At 41.4% G+C, this 16984-nt stretch overlaps 1 protein-coding gene across 6 annotated transcripts in view; it reads left to right on the top strand.

Moving 5' to 3' along the window:
* The first annotated feature begins 4611 nt into the window (after window positions 1-4611).
* The window catches only part of LEPR (leptin receptor), a 99498-nt gene continuing 87125 nt past the window's right edge, over window positions 4612-16984 (top strand). For 2 of the 6 annotated variants that reach the window (XM_032303170.1, XM_032303177.1), the window contains exon 1: window positions 10841-10947. The gene's annotated coding sequence lies outside the window, so the exon portion shown is untranslated. The other 4 variants (XM_032303173.1, XM_032303174.1, XM_032303175.1 and 1 more) reach the window with 4 other exon arrangements.

Below are 16984 nucleotides of genomic sequence, written 5' to 3'. Positions count from 1 at the left end.
TAAATGAGTTACAAATCAGGGCAGCTGGCCAGTGAGCAACAGCCAACAGTAACTGGGCTGCCCCGGGCCTTAAGGTATATTTCAATGGGTCTAGCTCCCAGGAGTTATTTCCAAAGAACATGTGATCTTACACAGATATTTTCAAATAGCTTTATTACATATATAATTCCTATAAACAATTCTACAGAAATTTAGAATAAAAATCTCTTTCTTGTACACAAATTTCAAGCAGTGCTGTAGGTAAATAATCATTGTGAAGTAATTACTCATAAAATAAAAGTTTTCGCTTTTGTTCTTTTTAATAATAAAGATGGAAAATTAGATAATTTGCTTTTTCTATTTTAGTCCAATGCATATTAATTGAGCAATTCAAGATATGGTGATATACTTTTAGGGACTAGAAAACCAAACATTAATAACATAACATTTGCCCTCAGGGCATTTATTTATTTATTTATTTTTAAAAATTTTATTTATTTGACAGAGAGAAATCACAAGTAGGCAGAGAGGCAGGCAGAGAGAGAGAGAGGGGAGGAAACAGGCTCCCTGGGGAGCAGAGAGCCCAACGTGGGGCTCGATCCCAGGACCTTGGGATCATGACCTGAGCTGAAGGCAGAGGCTTTAACCCACTGAGCCACCCAGGTGCCCCGCCCTCAGGGCATTTATGTAGATATAAGCATAACTAACTATGTCATCATAATATGGACACAACATAAATTTCTAAATGATCGTAGTCCATAGATAACATAGCTCCAACTGGGGAGCTTACAAAGAGGAGTCCATTTAGTTGGACTTGGCATTATTGGCTAAGATTGTGACCAGCAGATAGAGGATGGTGATGGGTGATGGTTGAGGGAGAGATGTTGTAGAATGGAGGAAAAACATTCAGAATGGAACAGCATGTACAAATGCAAGAAGTGGAAAAAAAAAGAAGCAAAGATAAGTTTAGGTAGCTAGGAGTTGTCCTTCATGGTGGAAAGAAACATTGGTCAATTAAATCTCAGACAGTACACTGGGAATGAATTTGAATGCCATAGTGAGTTTAAACTTTAATCCGTAGGCAGTGGAGAACCACAGATATTTCTGAGCAGCCCATAAAATGATGAAGTCTATATCTTAAGAATATTATGTGAAACCTAAAACCCAACAAGGAGTGATATATGGCCATTTGTGTGTGTGGGTAGGTGTTCATGTAATTGTTTTCGAAGCATCCTTTTTTAAAAAATGTAAATTGTAGATATGCTTTTGTTTTTCTCTCCGCATCCCAAGAATACCTTTTTAGAAGAGCATAAGGATTTCCTACAGTATTTTAATATCTAAACTTCCTTATTAGTAGTATTTTTTTTTTCATTTGTAACTTGACGACATAATGTTCACTTTTTCTTTATATATTTGTTCCCTTTGTCTTTCATAAGATTTCTTTATTCACTCAAAAATTATGTATGCAGCAACTTCATTGAGAATATTATATAATGGGTATTATAGAAACTATGTCTTTTGGGGGCACTTGGTGGCTCAGTCAGTTAAGTATCTGCCTGCAGCTCAGGTCATGATCCCAGGGTCCTGGAATTGAGCCCCATATTGGGCTCCAGTTCCGCATGGGGCTCCCTGCTCAGCAGGAAGCCTGCTTCTCCCTCTCCTACTCCCTTTGCTCGTATTCTTCTCTCATTGTCTCTCTCTCTCCGTGTTAAATAAATAAATAAAACCTTAAAAAAAAAAGTGCATTGTCTCTTCCAGGGGTCAGCAAACTATGGCACATGGATGAAATCTAGCCCTCCCTTGCTTATTTTTGTAAATAAAGTTTTATTGGAACACACACACACACAAAGAAAAAAGAAAGAAAGAAAAAAGAAACTATGTCTTCTGGAAATTTTGGATTAAACTCTGGGCCTGGAGATAGCATTTGAATAAGAGGAATTTTGACTATCACACACTTAAGGATGAACTTGCTAGCATTTATGATGGTCATACTTCATTAGTTGATACTAATTATCTTGTTTATTAAATATTTGGAAACTCAGGTTTTCTTTATTTGTTCTTTAGTTTCCTTCCTAAATTTTTTTTTTTTATTTAAAGAGGGAGAGAACAAGAGTGCATGAGTGATGGGGGGAGGGGCAGAGGGAGAGGATCTCAAGCAGACTCCACCCCCAGCGTGGAGCCAACACAGGGCTGATCTTGCCGCCCTGAGATATGACCTGAGCCAAAATTAGAAGTCACACGTTTGACCAACTGAATCACTCAGGTGCCCCTCCTTTCTACATTTTTAAAGTGTTTTTTTTTTCTATTGCTTTTTCCTATTTCATTTAACTTTGAATTGCTAAAACCTTTAGAAAATCATATTTTAAGTGTACCATTTGTATTTAATGTAGAAAAATTTCAATTTAGGCTTTCATTAAATCAGCTTTTACATTATCTGCTCTAAACTTCCCATTGTTTAATGTGTTTCTGGTGTAGGCAGAGGTACTGGCTACCATTTACCCAAGTAAGTTGGCCTACTTATTATCTGTAAATGGCATGTCAAGTGACCCCCAACACCCTCATGTAAAAGGTCTTCTCTTCTAAAGTTTACTTCGGTCTCAGAAACCATTATTTAATGAAGCAGTTATATTGTTTATATGACTAATACAATTTATTATAATAAAATATTGATGATTGTATTGATGAACTGTCTTTTCCTATAGCACCTTTTAGGTTTGCAAATAGAGCTCTCTTATTGTTAGATCCAAATGCCTCTGTATTCATTTCACAAAGCCTCATCACATATACTGAGATTCTGTTTTTGTGACTTCATTAGTTTCCCTTCCGAAACCATGAAAATCAGAGCAATTGTAGCAACAGGGAAATCACAAAATAAAAAAACCAAGTAAAATGGTGTTTTTTAGGACTATGCTAACCAAATCATCTCAAATTACTCTCATGAAATTTTAACATTTGAGTAATCTCCCGTAGTTCTTAGACGATCATAATAATGTCCTTTCACCTCTCAGTGTATTCCCTACCTCTTTGGCATTACTAATGGGGTGTGGAATATAACGTCGGTCAACATCAAGACAACTTTGCTAAATACCCCTATACCCAGAGGCACTAATTGCTCTTGCAGAGGACTGGGACCCTAGACTTAAAGGATTCATATGCAGTTAATCTGAAAATCACAGCAGAGCCTATATGGTCCAAGCTATCAAATTACCTAGTAGTTCTTTGGCTGCTTAACTGAACTAATTAAAATCAAAGCTGCATATGTATGTTTACTTTTTTAAATTTTTATTTATTTATTTATTTTTTAAAGATTTTATTCATTTATTTGACAGATAGAGATCACAAATAGGCAGAGAGACAGGCAGAGGGGGGTGGGGAGCAGGTTCCCTGCTGAGCAGAGAGCCCGATGCTGGGCTCAATCCCAGGACCCTGGGATCAGGACCTGAGCCGAAGGCAGAGGCTTTAACTCACTGAGCCACCCAGGCGCCCCTGCGTATGTACGTTTAAATAAGAATCCACATCAATTAATTTTCCGGTTTCACATTTACTGTTTCATCCCAACTGTCTTGAAAATAAGACACACAGACATACATGTTCTATGTGCTTATTTATTTATTACAATAGAAAATAGATGCAGGCAAAATAAATAAAGGCAATCCTCACTTCTGGAGGAAAAACATTGCTCATGCTCTGTGAATGGTCAGCCAGCTCTCTGTGGATAATAGGTAACGTTTTTATTACAGAACTTGTCATTTACAGCCCAAACCCTCTTCATGGAAATACTCTGAAGTTGCACCTCCAAACCATAGATGTTTTGATATGGTGCAGCCCTAATTACCATCATTCTGATCTAATCTCTTTCCTACCCAGTGTTGTCCTGCAATATTCCTGTTGGCCAGTCCTTTAGTCTCAATTTAAAAAAAATCACCTGATGAAGAACTCATTGTCTCACCTGGTAGCCCATTCCACTTCTAATGACTATGGCAGCTAGCAAGGGATTCCTTTGATTGGGCTTAAATCTGGCTGCCTGTGCTTTCCATTCATTAGTTGGCTTTACAGGGGCTGTATAGAAAAATCTACCACATCTTCTTCTTGATTGTCTTCCCAGTGTTTGAAGTAAACTATCATTCTTGTCTTTCTCCAAAAGCTAATGATTTCCCAGTTCCCTAGGCATGCCTATTAAAACACAGAGTTGTTTCCCCACCTCCAGAGGCTTTTATTCATTAGGTCTACGATGGGCCCCAAGACTTTGTCTGTTTTAGAGTACAAGCTGTGTGGTTTTATCAGCCTATTTTCTGTATGTAGAATTTGGGGGTCCAAAAGCTTTCTTTGTTCTGTACTCTATCCCTTTAAATCCCAAATGGCAGTATTTCTACCAGTATCGAGTTTTTGAGAACCCTAGATGTCCTGTGTATGTTAAAAGGAATTCAGTCCGGAAGAAAAGGGGCTTATCCATTGATCCTCCCTAAATAATTCCATTTCTATTTGGGAGGTGTGAGGGAATTTATGAGTCAGATACTTAATTTCTTCCAAGAGCCTTTGTGTGACTGAATACTCTGATTTTTAAAATCTTTCTTAAGTATTAGCAGAAGCTTGACCAGCCATATTCTTGGCTTTTTCTCGACAGCATGCTTTCTTGGTAGTAAAGCCGTCCATGTTTGTACCCTTCAGAGACTTGATGAGCCAAGAATTTCCCAATCATCAAGCCCTGGTTGCTTTTTGTTTAAGAATTCTTTCTTCAATTTATTTCTTCTTACATTTTACTGTCGGCGGCAGGAAGTAACCAGAATACCTCTTCAACACTTGGAAATCTCCTCAGGTATGTGTCCAGTTTACTTGTATACAGCTTATGCTTTCTACATGACTGCCCGGCACAATTCTGGTAAGCTTTCCTCCACTACGTAACAAAGCTCTCCCTTCTTCGAATTCCTGAAATCGTGCTCCTCACTTCCTTCCGTGTCCTCGCTAGCAGAGTTGTTAACCACCATATTTCTTTTTTTTTTTTTTTTTAAAGATTTTATTTATTTATTTGACAGAGAGAGATCACAAGTAGGCAGAGAGGCAGGCAGAGAGAGAGAGGAGGAAGCAGGCTCCCCGCTGAGCAGAGAGCCCGATGCGGGACTCGATCCCAGGACCCTGAGATCATGACCTGAGCCGAAGGCAGCGGCTTAACCCACTGAGCCACCCAGGCGCCCCAACCACCATATTTCTACTAATCGTCTATTTAAGACAGGATAGGCGTTTTCCATTGTGTTACTCAAAATTCTTCCAGTTTCTGCCAGTTGCCCATGTCTAACACCATTACTACATTTTTGGGTCTTTGTTATAGTAGCACCCTGGCTTTTGTTGCCAAAATCTTTTGGGGTCCAACTGGAGGAGGAGAACCAGTAGGAGATATATAGTAAGATATTTATTGCAAGGCCTATGTAACCTAGGGACTGCCTAGGACTGCCTATGTAACTTTTAGATATGCCTAGCTAAAATCCATAAAGCAGGGGTCCCTGTGTGGCTCAGTTGGTTGGGCATCTGCCTTTGGCTCAGGTCATGGTCTCAGGGTCCTGGGATCGAGCCCCATGTCGGGGCTTGTCCCTCTTCCTCTCTGCCCCTCCTCTTTCTGCTTATGCTTTCTCTCTCCCTCTCTCTCTCTCAAATGAATAAATAAAATCTTTAAAAAAAATGAGTATTAAAATCCATAAAGCAAACTGTCAGGGGAGGCAGACTGGAGCACTTGGCCTTGGGCTGAGGCTTCTGTCCACAGGTGGGGTTTCCTCCTTCTTCAGGGAAGACTCGACTGCTTTTTTGGCTTTCAACAGACTGAACCAGGCTCTCCCTGGCTATTTGGGATAATCTCTCTTACTCAAAATCAATTGATTATAGACTTTAATCACATCTACAGAATATCTTCATAGCAACGTTTCGATTAGTGTTTGTTCGTGTAACTGGGGACGATAGCTGAGTCAAGTTGACAACATCAGAAAGACCATCATAGTACCCTGTATTACACTTCCTCCACTCACCACAACTCGTAACCACCTCATTATTAGATAACCTAATAATTTCCCTTTGGATATTCACGTTTTAAAGGGGCTTGTTCTCAGAGATACCTGAAGAATCAAGATAAAATATTTCTATCATACTGGCTTGTTATACACAAGAGTTCTTCAGTTAGTCATAACAGCTGTATGAGCTGCAAATTATTTCTCCATGGGGATTCGAAAGTTGGATGTGCACTAGATTTAAATGTCTTTTTGTTGGGAGACAGCACTGACAGTAGTTAGGTAGTCTGTTGCCTTGCTGGGGACCAGCAGCATTGCCATTACCTGGGAGCTTATTAGACATGCAGAGTCCAGGGCCCACCCCAGCACTCCGGAATCAGAATTGATGTTCTAAACAACCCGCATTCAATTTAGTTGCACGTTATGGTTTGCCTACTTTCTTAACTGTTATCCCTGGCTCTACATTTATCTCTTCACACACCCAGGATGTGCTTTCCTTCCTACGAATTTGAAAACAATTCTTTTTGAAGATTTTATTTGTTTATTTGAGAGAGAGAGCACAAGCAGGGGGAGCGGCAGAGGGAGAAGCAGACTCCCCGCTGAGCAGGCAGCCTGATGTGGGACATGATCCTAGGACCCTGGGACCATGACCTGAGCCAAAAGCATACACTCAACCGACTGAGCCACCCAGGTGCCCTGAAGACAATTCTTGAGTCTAAAAGTGTTCAACATTTCTTTGTGCATAGAGGTGAAAGTCCAAATGGCCTTCAAAATCCACATGACCTTCAGAGTTCTTCTATTAGACTGCTGTGTACTTTTTAGGTATTCTTATCTCAACATCACGCAGGGCTCTGATACTGGCAGTCCCCAAAGCTACTAAGGCTTCTCTCCTCTGTGCTTTTCCTTCCATCCTTGGTTCCCCTGTATAGAGTGCCCTACACCAACCTGGTTGAACTATGGGAATCCTCACTTGACTCCTCCAGGGCATAAAGGACCCATGCTGTTTATCCTGGTAGTTGTACCTGATACATAATAGATACTGACTATTTATTAAGAGAAGAATAAATGATCAGTTTCTAGAGATGCTGTGAAAGCTAACTGAGATGAATGATAAATAAATGTCAGAGAGTTCTAGGGAAGAAGTCCTATTATTAAGGCATAGTTATTATCTCATTACATTGCATGGCATTTCAGAGGGGTAATTATTAAGAACTCCATTTTGCAGTAAAGGATGCTGAGACAGAGGGTAGAGAAACTGTTCTCATAATTAATGTGCTAAAAAGGAACAAACAAACAAACAGACAACTAAGGCAGTCCGATTCTAGAATCCACATGCTTGCTATATAACTTTGGATGCATATGAAAACATTTTTCAGTCTTTTATAAAAGTAAATTCTAAAGATTTGTGTGGTAATGAGACATGTAATCAATAGTTATAATTATCAATTCATTTCTAAAAACTTCATGGAAAACACTTAGAACACCATAGAAAGGACGAAGTGATATTTTAATTAAAACTACATTCGGGGGCACCTGGGTGGCTTGGTGGGTTAAAGCCTCTGCCTTCGGCTCAGGTCGTGATCCTGTGGTCGGTGGTGGGATTGAGGCCCGCACAGAGCCCCGCATCGAGCCCTGCATCAGGCTTTCTGCTCAGCGGGGAGCCTGCTTCCCGCCCCCAACTCCCCTGCCTACTTGTGATCTCTGTCTGTGGAAAAAAATAAGTAAAATCTTAAAAAAAAACAAAACCACATTCAGTTAACAACAAACCTTTTTAAGTGTCTATTGCAGTGGATATCTATGCTTTTTTGCCTTCTTTTTTAAAGTAAGAGCACCCTAGTACTCTTTTGGGATCCCACTTTCCCCATTCTAAGTTATTTGGTTAGGGTGAGATCAACTCTCCTCTCAATCATGTTTTCCAGGAGCACACCGGTGACTCATACCTGGACGGTCATCATATTCCAACTCACTGGACACCATGACTGGTTCAGGGATGGGCCTATGACTCAAGTAAGCCCAAGAATGAAAATCAGTTTGGTAATTTTTAATATATTGGTTGATCGTCTAAAATTGTAAGAATGGAAAAGTAAGAAGGAACGTCAAAGAGGGAAGAAGTGAACCAGGAGAAAGTGGAGTCATTGAAATCATTGCAAGAGTTTCAAGAAATGACGCTTCAGTATCATGAAATTACCAATTGAATAATGTTTATGCTTTTGAATGTATCAACCAAATACTTAAACAAAATATTTTATTCACTTCAAGTAACTATAATTTCAGTCATGATTGATTGTTCCCAGCAGGATCTGTATCTGTGTAAATAGGCAATTATTGATTCGGGGAAAAAAAAAAAGGGAGAAGAAGAAAAAGGTAGGTATCTCATTATTTTCTTTTTCAAATCAAAGTTTTCCTTTTGGAGACCTTTCCTTCACTCAAGAAAATACTGAATGAGTCGGCGTGTTAATCTGTTTTGCTCTGGTAAATCCTATCTTCTTATTATAGAGATATTTTTCAATGGGGTAGTAATTGCCTAGCTGATTGGTGAATGATTGATTTATACCCATCTACTCATTTAACAGCTCTTTATCAGGCCTCAGATATGCAGCAGGCATTGTGCAGAGAGAGTGAGATTCAAAGTTGTTCCCTAACCTAGAATGAAAGCTCCCTAGGAGCCCCAGACTCAGAGCCTGGTGCCTAGCAGACATTCGGTGTTGGATCACATTATCAGAAACCCATACCTATGCATGTGAGGTATGTTTCTGTATTCGTTTAATGATGGTAGCTGCTGAAGATCCATGGTTGGCCTTCAAGTATCACCTGGAACTCAAACATGAACTTCCAGCTTGGGGTTCTGCACTTTTTTTCCTTATGGCAGTTATTCCTCATAATGCTCAGGTTTAATGATACCTGTTTTTAGTAGCCCACAATGAAATGATAACTTAAACTTAGTGTCAATATGGTTTTGTATAACAGTGCTGAAGCGGTACCCTGATACCCTAGACGACGGTTTTGGTCCCTATTGGTGTACTAGCTTTAGTGTGTTGGATGGTGGCTTCCCAATAAAAATAGGTCCACATTCTAAATCCCAGAGCCTGTTAATGTGACCTTTTTGGAAAAAGGGTCTTTGCAGATGCAACTAAGGATCTCGGGCTGAGATCATTTTGGATTATTTGGGTGGTGCCTAAATCTGATAACAAGTGTCCTTGTAGGAGACAGAGAAGATGACACATGGAGGAGAAGGCCATAGGAAGACACAGGCAGAGAGTGGAGCGATGCAGCCATAACCCAACAGATTCCTGGAGCCTCCAGAAGCTGCTCCAGGCAGGGGAGGGTTCCCTCATAGTCTTGAGGAAGGAGTGCGGGCCTGATGACACTTAATTTAGACTTCTGGCCTTCAGAACAGGAACAGAAAAAAATTTTTTTAAGCATTTGTTAAGGCAGCTGTAGGAAACCAATAAGCTAGTTCATACAGACTAATTAAGGATTCTGTTGTGCTGTTTTATAACAATTTTTGGAAAGTCCGTATCTCTACTCCAATTCTATCCAATGGAGACATTTGTTTTCTGAGGTTTGATGAAACTCAAAGGTTAGTGCTTCTAGCCACAGATGCCCCAGAAAGTCCACTCAGGGCACAAATATGAAATTTCTGAATGAATTGGTCTCAGCAAGTGGTCTGGAGATCTAAATGCTCTTTGTAAAAGTACCATTGGTTCTGAGAGGAAATGCCTATGGGTGAAAAGTTCCATTTACAAAGTTCCACAAATTGACAAAGTGGTTGGGCCAGGGAGCCAAGACACATTGCTTCTGGCCCTATGCACATCTCTGGGCTACTTTCTCTCTTTGCCTCTTCCTATGATGCACCTTATGAGGGCATTAGGCAAGTTCATTTCTAGAGACCTTTGAAAATTAACCATCACCCAATCTGGAGTATGTCCACTCCCCTTTATTTTTCTTTTCCCCCTTGGTTTCCTCCATGTCACCCGTCATAATTGGTAATTTTATGAACACTGGCTTGTCTGTTCTTACTCCAAGTTCAAGGAACATGGTAATTGTACCTCGCATTTGTCTGACACACAGTAGGTCCTCAATAAAGAGTATATTAATACACAGATTAGTGAGTGAACACTTTGGGTGTCTATCAGGGGTTGGAATCTGTTCAAGGACAGATTTTGTTTGTGTCGTCCTGAAATTCAGTGGTGTTAGGACTGAAAGAGAAGTAAATGGTCTTTTAGATACATGAGTGCATCTTCAGCCTTCCTGACAAACATGACCCACACGCTTGGCTGAAACATCCTTGGTGACTTGGTGACTTGGTGACAAAGAGTCTTTGCCAATTTGCTTTCCTTTTCCACCCCTGTCAATTATTGCAATCTTTATAGTAGCATTTTGCGCGCGTGATGCAGCAGAGGCCTGGAAGTCTGGGAGTGGGAGGAGAGGGAACCCCAGTGCCTAGCCCAGGGTCTGAGAACCACCGGCGGCGAGGTGGGTGCGCTGTAGCTGACAGCTGTCTGAAGCGGCGGCGCCGCCTTCCTGCTGGGATCCTCTGGGCTCTCCGCCTCCCCGCCGTCAAGGGGTCCGTCCTCCTTCGCCAGCATTTCTCTGCTCCCGCCAGGCCCGCGGCCACGCGCAGCAGCGTTCTCCGCGGCCGCCCCGGTCACCTGCGTGGCCGCCCTGGGCGCTGGGGTCCTCTGCTGCGGCCAGGAGCGGTCGCCGAGGGCGGGGGGCGCGCGCGTGCGGCTACGGGCTCTTCCCTCCCTTCTCCCCACCCCACGCGCTCCCCACTGCCCCTCCTCCCCACACTGCGCCGCGCTCGGCTCTCCGGAGAGTTGCCAGCACCTCCCGCGAGGAGTTCGGAGCCGCCCCACCGCAGAGCCCACGGCCCATAGAGCCCTCGGCCCGCCGCGCGCGAGGACGCAGGTGTCGGAACCCCCGCGCCGCCGCCATCTCTTTTCTTCCCTGTGGGTTGAACCCCGGCAACGAGGTGGGACCCGCTTCTCTCTCCTCCACCCCTTACTGCCCCCTTTCCCGCTCTCGGCAGCTGGAGGAGCGGGGCGCTGGAGCGCGCTCGGCGGGTGCGGAGCCCGCGGGCCACGGGGGGACCGCGAGTCCGGGGACGACCCCGCGGCTCCACCGGAGGGGTCAGCGCTCGGGGGTGGCGGGAGGGGCGGCGGGGCCTCTCGGTCTCCCGGCCCGGGGGTCGGGAGGCTCCCGGGGCGAGGAGGATAGGGGCGCGCGTCTGACCGCAGCCGGCCGCACCCGGGCGCGCACCTGCCTGTGCCCCCGAAGCGACGCGCCCCGCAGCCAACTTCTTTTTCAGGTCTCCTTCCTACTTTGGAAACTGAAGGGACTGCGACGTGAACCAGTAAGCCCTGGGGCTCGGGGAAACACTTGTTGGTTTGGCTGAGGCGAGAACAAACTCGCGCTGCAGGGGTGGTTAAAATCTCAGCTTCTCTTTTTCACCTCTCCCGTTCTACCCCAAAGAAATGTGAAAAACAAAAGAACGAATCCAATCCCAAACAAAGCATTGGTTAAAGGGATTCGTAGAGGTGAGAAAACTAGACCTAACCCAGGAGTCAGTGGAAACCCCAGGTATGGTGAAGCCCCCTAAGAAACTAGTTGTTGCCAGTGCTATTTCTAGGACTTGTGTTTGCAAACAGATGAGCTGTAAGAGTTCCTTCTATTGAGGGCCTGCCCGGAGTGCCCTGTGTTAACATGTATTTCCGTAAGTATTAAAGTATATTGAAAGAAATGCTCTTTCAGAGCTCTGGATTTGCAGTCGGAATATCTGGATTTTGGCATGATTTTGCCATTTATTATCCGTGACAGCTGGGGTTACCTTAACCTCTCTGGGCCTCATTTTCCTCATTTGTCCGATTGGAGGGTTGGATCCTGGGGGCCTCTTAATAATATTTAAGATGCTTCCCAACTTAAAAATGTATAATTCTGTAACTCTTTAACATGTTGCAAACATTGCTAGGTTCATGATTTCATGACACTTTAAAAATCTATTTTGATCTCAGCATTTTGTTTTATATGCCTTTATGACTTGTGTCTTTAGGGTTTTCCAACCAGAAATTAAAGAGAAAAATGCTTATAAAAGAGTTCAGAAATGTGTAGTTTATATGTGAATATTTAGATCATATCTTACTTTGCCTTAAGGAATTATGTTCAACTTTCAGCCAATATTTGCAACACTACAATACAAACACATGGCTTTAGCACAGCACTTAATTCTCTCTCAGTACTGTGTATTTGGAGGAAATAAAAATTGTTTTGGAGGAAAACAGAAATTGTACCTTTCCTATCAATTACTGATCTTGACCAACATGTGTTACTTTTTAGCATAGTTGTGTGCAAAATATTTTAAAAAATGGTTTCAGACCATTTCAAAGCCTCTGAAATTAAGCTCAAAACCAGAGATGCCCTTTTTAGTAATGCATTTTAGCGGTCTTGGAATGAAGCCCAGAAAATAGCAGAGGTGAAGCAGATAAACCAGAAATAAGGAATTGACCCCCGCAAAAATTTGTACAAGAAGTGTGTGCCCCAAAGGGTCAGTGAACCTTTTGTTTATTTTATTTTTTTTACCTTTTGTTTATTTTTGATAAAAAACAAACAACTGTTGGTTTGTTGGCAGACAGAGGATGTTAGAATGGCTTTTGTTGTTACTTACAACTTAAAATTATTTGAGTCACAGTCATCAGTAGTTAGGATATAGGTTTTAGAAGTATTTCTGGATCTTCTTGGTGGCTTTGATATAAAATAAAATAATGCGTTCCCACCTAGCCTGTGCTGTGTGTGTAGTTTGGGAGAGTGGAGTGGATTTCAAGTACAGTACTCTTTTGTGAACACATTCCCTCATTTCCATGGCCTTTTCCGCTTTGGGCTGCAAGTGTCCTTACTCACTGAGGCATTATCTTGCCTCTTATTCTCTGGTGAAGCAGGTGATCAGCTCCTTTGAAACTGATGCTCAAGGAGTTAAGGAAATTAGTTGGGGAATCACAGAGAGTAGAAAAACCCAAATACCCTGCCTTCTAGGGGTTTTTGGAAAACAATAGATGAATCTGATTGCTCAGGGTCTACCCCTGATTCATTCATGGCTTGGGAGCATCACCATGGCTGGCCAAAACTCTGCTTCTCTTTTGTAATGAATTTACCAAAAGAAAAGAAAAAAAAAAAACCCAAACCCAAAAAACAGTCATGTCTTCATACTTAGATTACTATTATATCATCAAATGGTTTTTATTTGTGAAGTGCAATATCTGTGTGGACCTGGGAAATAAAACTTAAAATATCCAGAAAAAAAATTGTCTTGGCAGATACTGTACTGCGTTTTTCATACTGAGAACCAAGCACACATACTAAAAAAACATATCCTGTGGAGTTAAAAATGAAGAAAAGGGCTTACGGTCTCCTCTCATTCTTGAGATTTTATGTGATTTACGAATTCCGCTTTTAATTAAAACAGAAAGGCGCAAATGTTCACCTACTGGCCAGACTTAGTACATGTAACCTTTTGGAATTTCAATTCAAATTTGGTCTGTTTATAATCTGGAATATTCCTTCTCACATACTTTTTATTAAAACTTTTTGTGATGTGATAGTGATATTATGTGCTGTCTTTTCATGAACTTGATCTTATTAATCTTGAATTTTTATAACCCTTTGAACATATATATATATGATATATAGAGAGAGGAGAGGTACATAAAAGAAATATGCTGGTTGACAAATAATAATAGCAAATGATTATAACAGACAAATATAAGGTAAATACCCTATTATTCACCACACCAGTAAGAGAACATGCCAGTAACTAGAGACCGCTTGCTTATTCCTTCTTGATCACAAGTTTGGTTTTACCTTAAAAAAAAAAAAAATGTTATTTGAAATTAAAAGGCATTCTTTCAGATTTTGTTGCATTCGTGTTTGTGAGCTGAAGCCATTTCTTCGCTCTGCTTTAAAGCAAAATCTTTTGAAGAGTTGTCTATATTCACTTCTACAGTGTATCTCTTCACATTATTTTCTTGTTTGTTTGTTTTTAAGATTTTATTTATTTGAGAGAAAGCGAGAGCATGAATGAGGTGAGGGAGAGGGGCAGATGGAGAAGCAGGCTCCACATTGAGCAGGGAGCCCGACGTGGGACTTGATCCAGGACCCTGGGATCAGGACCTGAGCCAAAGGTAGGCTCTTAAACAACTGAGCCACCCAGGCGCCCCTACATTATCTCTTAAGCCCATTTCAGTACTCTGCCAAAACTACCCCTGTCCTGGTCACCAGTGACCTCACCTTTCCAATTCCAGTAGTTAGTCGTCAGTGTTGATCTTACTTCACCTGTTGGTAGCATCGTCGCCGTTATCACTGTCTGCTCAGGGTACGCCTTCCTTACTGACCTCCAGGACACCAAGGATGCTTGGTTTCCCTCCTTCTTTGCTGGCCGCTCCTGTCTCCTTTGCCAATCAGGAGCTTCTCTGAGAGGTTTTACTCTTCCAGTGCCTTAAGATGTAGTCCTCAGGAGCTCTTTCTCTGTATACGCTGATGATTTCATACAGTCTCTTTATTTTTTCTCTTTGATCTTTACCGTTGTATACTGATGACTCAGAAATGATAGAGCTCATGCCTGAACTTCTCTCCCTGACCTCAGGCCTCTGTATCAGCTGCCTACTCACCATTTCCATTTGGTGAGTACATACCCCAACAGAAGCTTCATCTTGCCCAAGTCTACTCTATCTGCTGTCTTCTTCACTTCCAGCCACCTTTCAGTTGCTCTGGCCCCAAACCTTGGCGTCATCTTAGTTTCTCCCATTCCCTCATACCTGAGGTGTACCATGTCAGGAAATCCTCTTTGTTTTCTCTTATCGACCCAGAATATAATTACTTCTCATCACTTCCATGGCTGCCACCCTGGTCTGAGCTGCCATTATATCCCACATGAATTATTGCAAGGACCCTGTAACTGGTCTCCCTGCCTTTATCCTTTGTCTTCTATAATCTATTCTCACACCTGCAATCTGAGCTCTCCTTTTACTGCATATGTCAAATCGTGTCACCTTTCTGCTTCAAAAACTCCAAAAGCTTTCTAGTTCATATGGACTAAAAACCAAAGTTCTTAGGATCACCTACAAGACCCTACCTGATCTTTTCTCCTACGCACTTTACCTATCTGATCTCATTGCCTACTGTTCTTCTCACTGATCTTGCGATTCCTTGACTGTATCAGAGACGACCTTTGTGTTTCAGTGTCCTCTGCCTGGAATACACTTGAAATGTTCAAACACTTCTTTTTCAATGAAGCCTACTCTGATTATCACATTTAAAATCACACATCCTCTAACCTTGCAATACACTTCTTTCCCTTTCCTTTGCTTTTCCGCATAGTGCTTATCACCCATTAACATACTATATGACTTCTCACTTATTATTTTTTTCCTTTCTTATTTTGATTAGAGTATAAGGTCTATGGGAATGGACTTTTTTTCTGTTTTGTTCACTACTGTATCCCCAGTACTTGAAATAGGGCCTAGCACAAAAGAGCTGCTCAGTAATTTTTTTGTTGATCGGCGGTTGTTGCTGACCGTGGCTGTTGTTTATTTTCATTGCTGGATATATTTCACTATATTCATATATAATATCTTACTGTTTACTGATTCTGATTATGATAATCGGGCCATTTCCATTCCTCCCTACCTTCCTCCTTCTCTTCTCTTCTTTCCTTCCTACCTCCTTCTGTCCCCCTCCCTCCCTGTCTCTCTCTCTCCCTTCCTTCATTCCTTCCTTCCGCCCTTATCTTCCCTCCCCTTCCTTTCTTTTTTTATTTCTCTACCATAAATAAACCAGCTATGATTCTTCTTCTACAAGTGTCATGATGCGTAGATGCAGAATATGAAACTGTTTGTCAAATTACTAGATCACAGGGCTTGCAAATAGTAGCTTTGTGAGATAATGCCACATTTTTCACTATGCACTACCAATTTGCATTCCTGCTTTCATTGCTCTATATTTTTGCCAAAATTAAGTATTCTCAAAACATTTAATATTTAGGGACACCTGAGTGGCTCAGTGGGTTAAAGCCTCTGCCTTCGGCTAAGGTCATGATCCCAGGGTCCTGGGATAGAGCCCTGCATCGGGCTCTCTGCTCAGTGGGAGCCTGCTTCCCCCTCTCTCTCTGCCTACTTGTGATCTCTGTCTGTCAAATAAATAAATAAAATCTTAAAAAAAAAACCAAAAAGAAAACCATTTAATATTTGTCCATCTGGTGGGTATGTGTTGTTATCTCATTATTTTTTATTTCTAAAGAACTAAATTACTAGTGACATTGAGCTTGGTATCTGTAAGTTACACTGTAGTAACGAATGATCTCCAAATCTCATTAATGCCATAAAACTTAATTTCTCATTCATGCAAAGTTTCCTGTGGATTAAAGAAACTTTCCAGGGCAACTGTCCTTAGTAACTCAGAGGTCTAAATTCAGGGACTGTCCATCATTCTGTAGCTGTACAATCTGTAACATAGGCCTTTCCCAGTTGGTATGGTATGGGAAGAAAAGCATGGATAATCATGAGCTAATTTTAAATACCTTTGTCTGGAAGTGACATGAATTGTTACCATTCATATTTTAGAAGCAAAAGAAGTCATGTGGTATGTTTAACTTAGAGGAGATGGGGAGGGTTAATCTTCTTTGAAGTTAAAAGGAAAATAAATCTGGGAATACTGGTGAATGGCACTTTTTTTTTTTTTTAAATCAATTGCTGTATAACAAATTACCCCCCAGTTTAGTGACTTAAAACAGCAAATATTTATTATTTCAAATATCAGGAGTTAATATATCATAGATGTGTTTCTGGGCCCAGTGTTTGTTCTTTTGGTCTCTTTTTTTTTGGCCCATATCACATTGTTGTAATTACTGAAGATTTAAATTAAATTTTGCTATCTGGTAAGTGTGGTAGCAAATCCTCTCACTTTATGCAATTTTTTTCAAGAGTGTAATAGCATATTCCTTGGCCCTTTGCCTTTCTATGTAC

The sequence above is a fragment of the Mustela erminea genome, chromosome 10 (genome assembly GCF_009829155.1).
Source record: "Mustela erminea isolate mMusErm1 chromosome 10, mMusErm1.Pri, whole genome shotgun sequence".
Taxonomy (NCBI): Eukaryota; Metazoa; Chordata; class Mammalia; order Carnivora; family Mustelidae; genus Mustela; species Mustela erminea.
The sequence above is the reverse complement of the archived record's forward strand: the minus strand, read 5'-3'. Positions and strand labels throughout refer to the sequence as shown.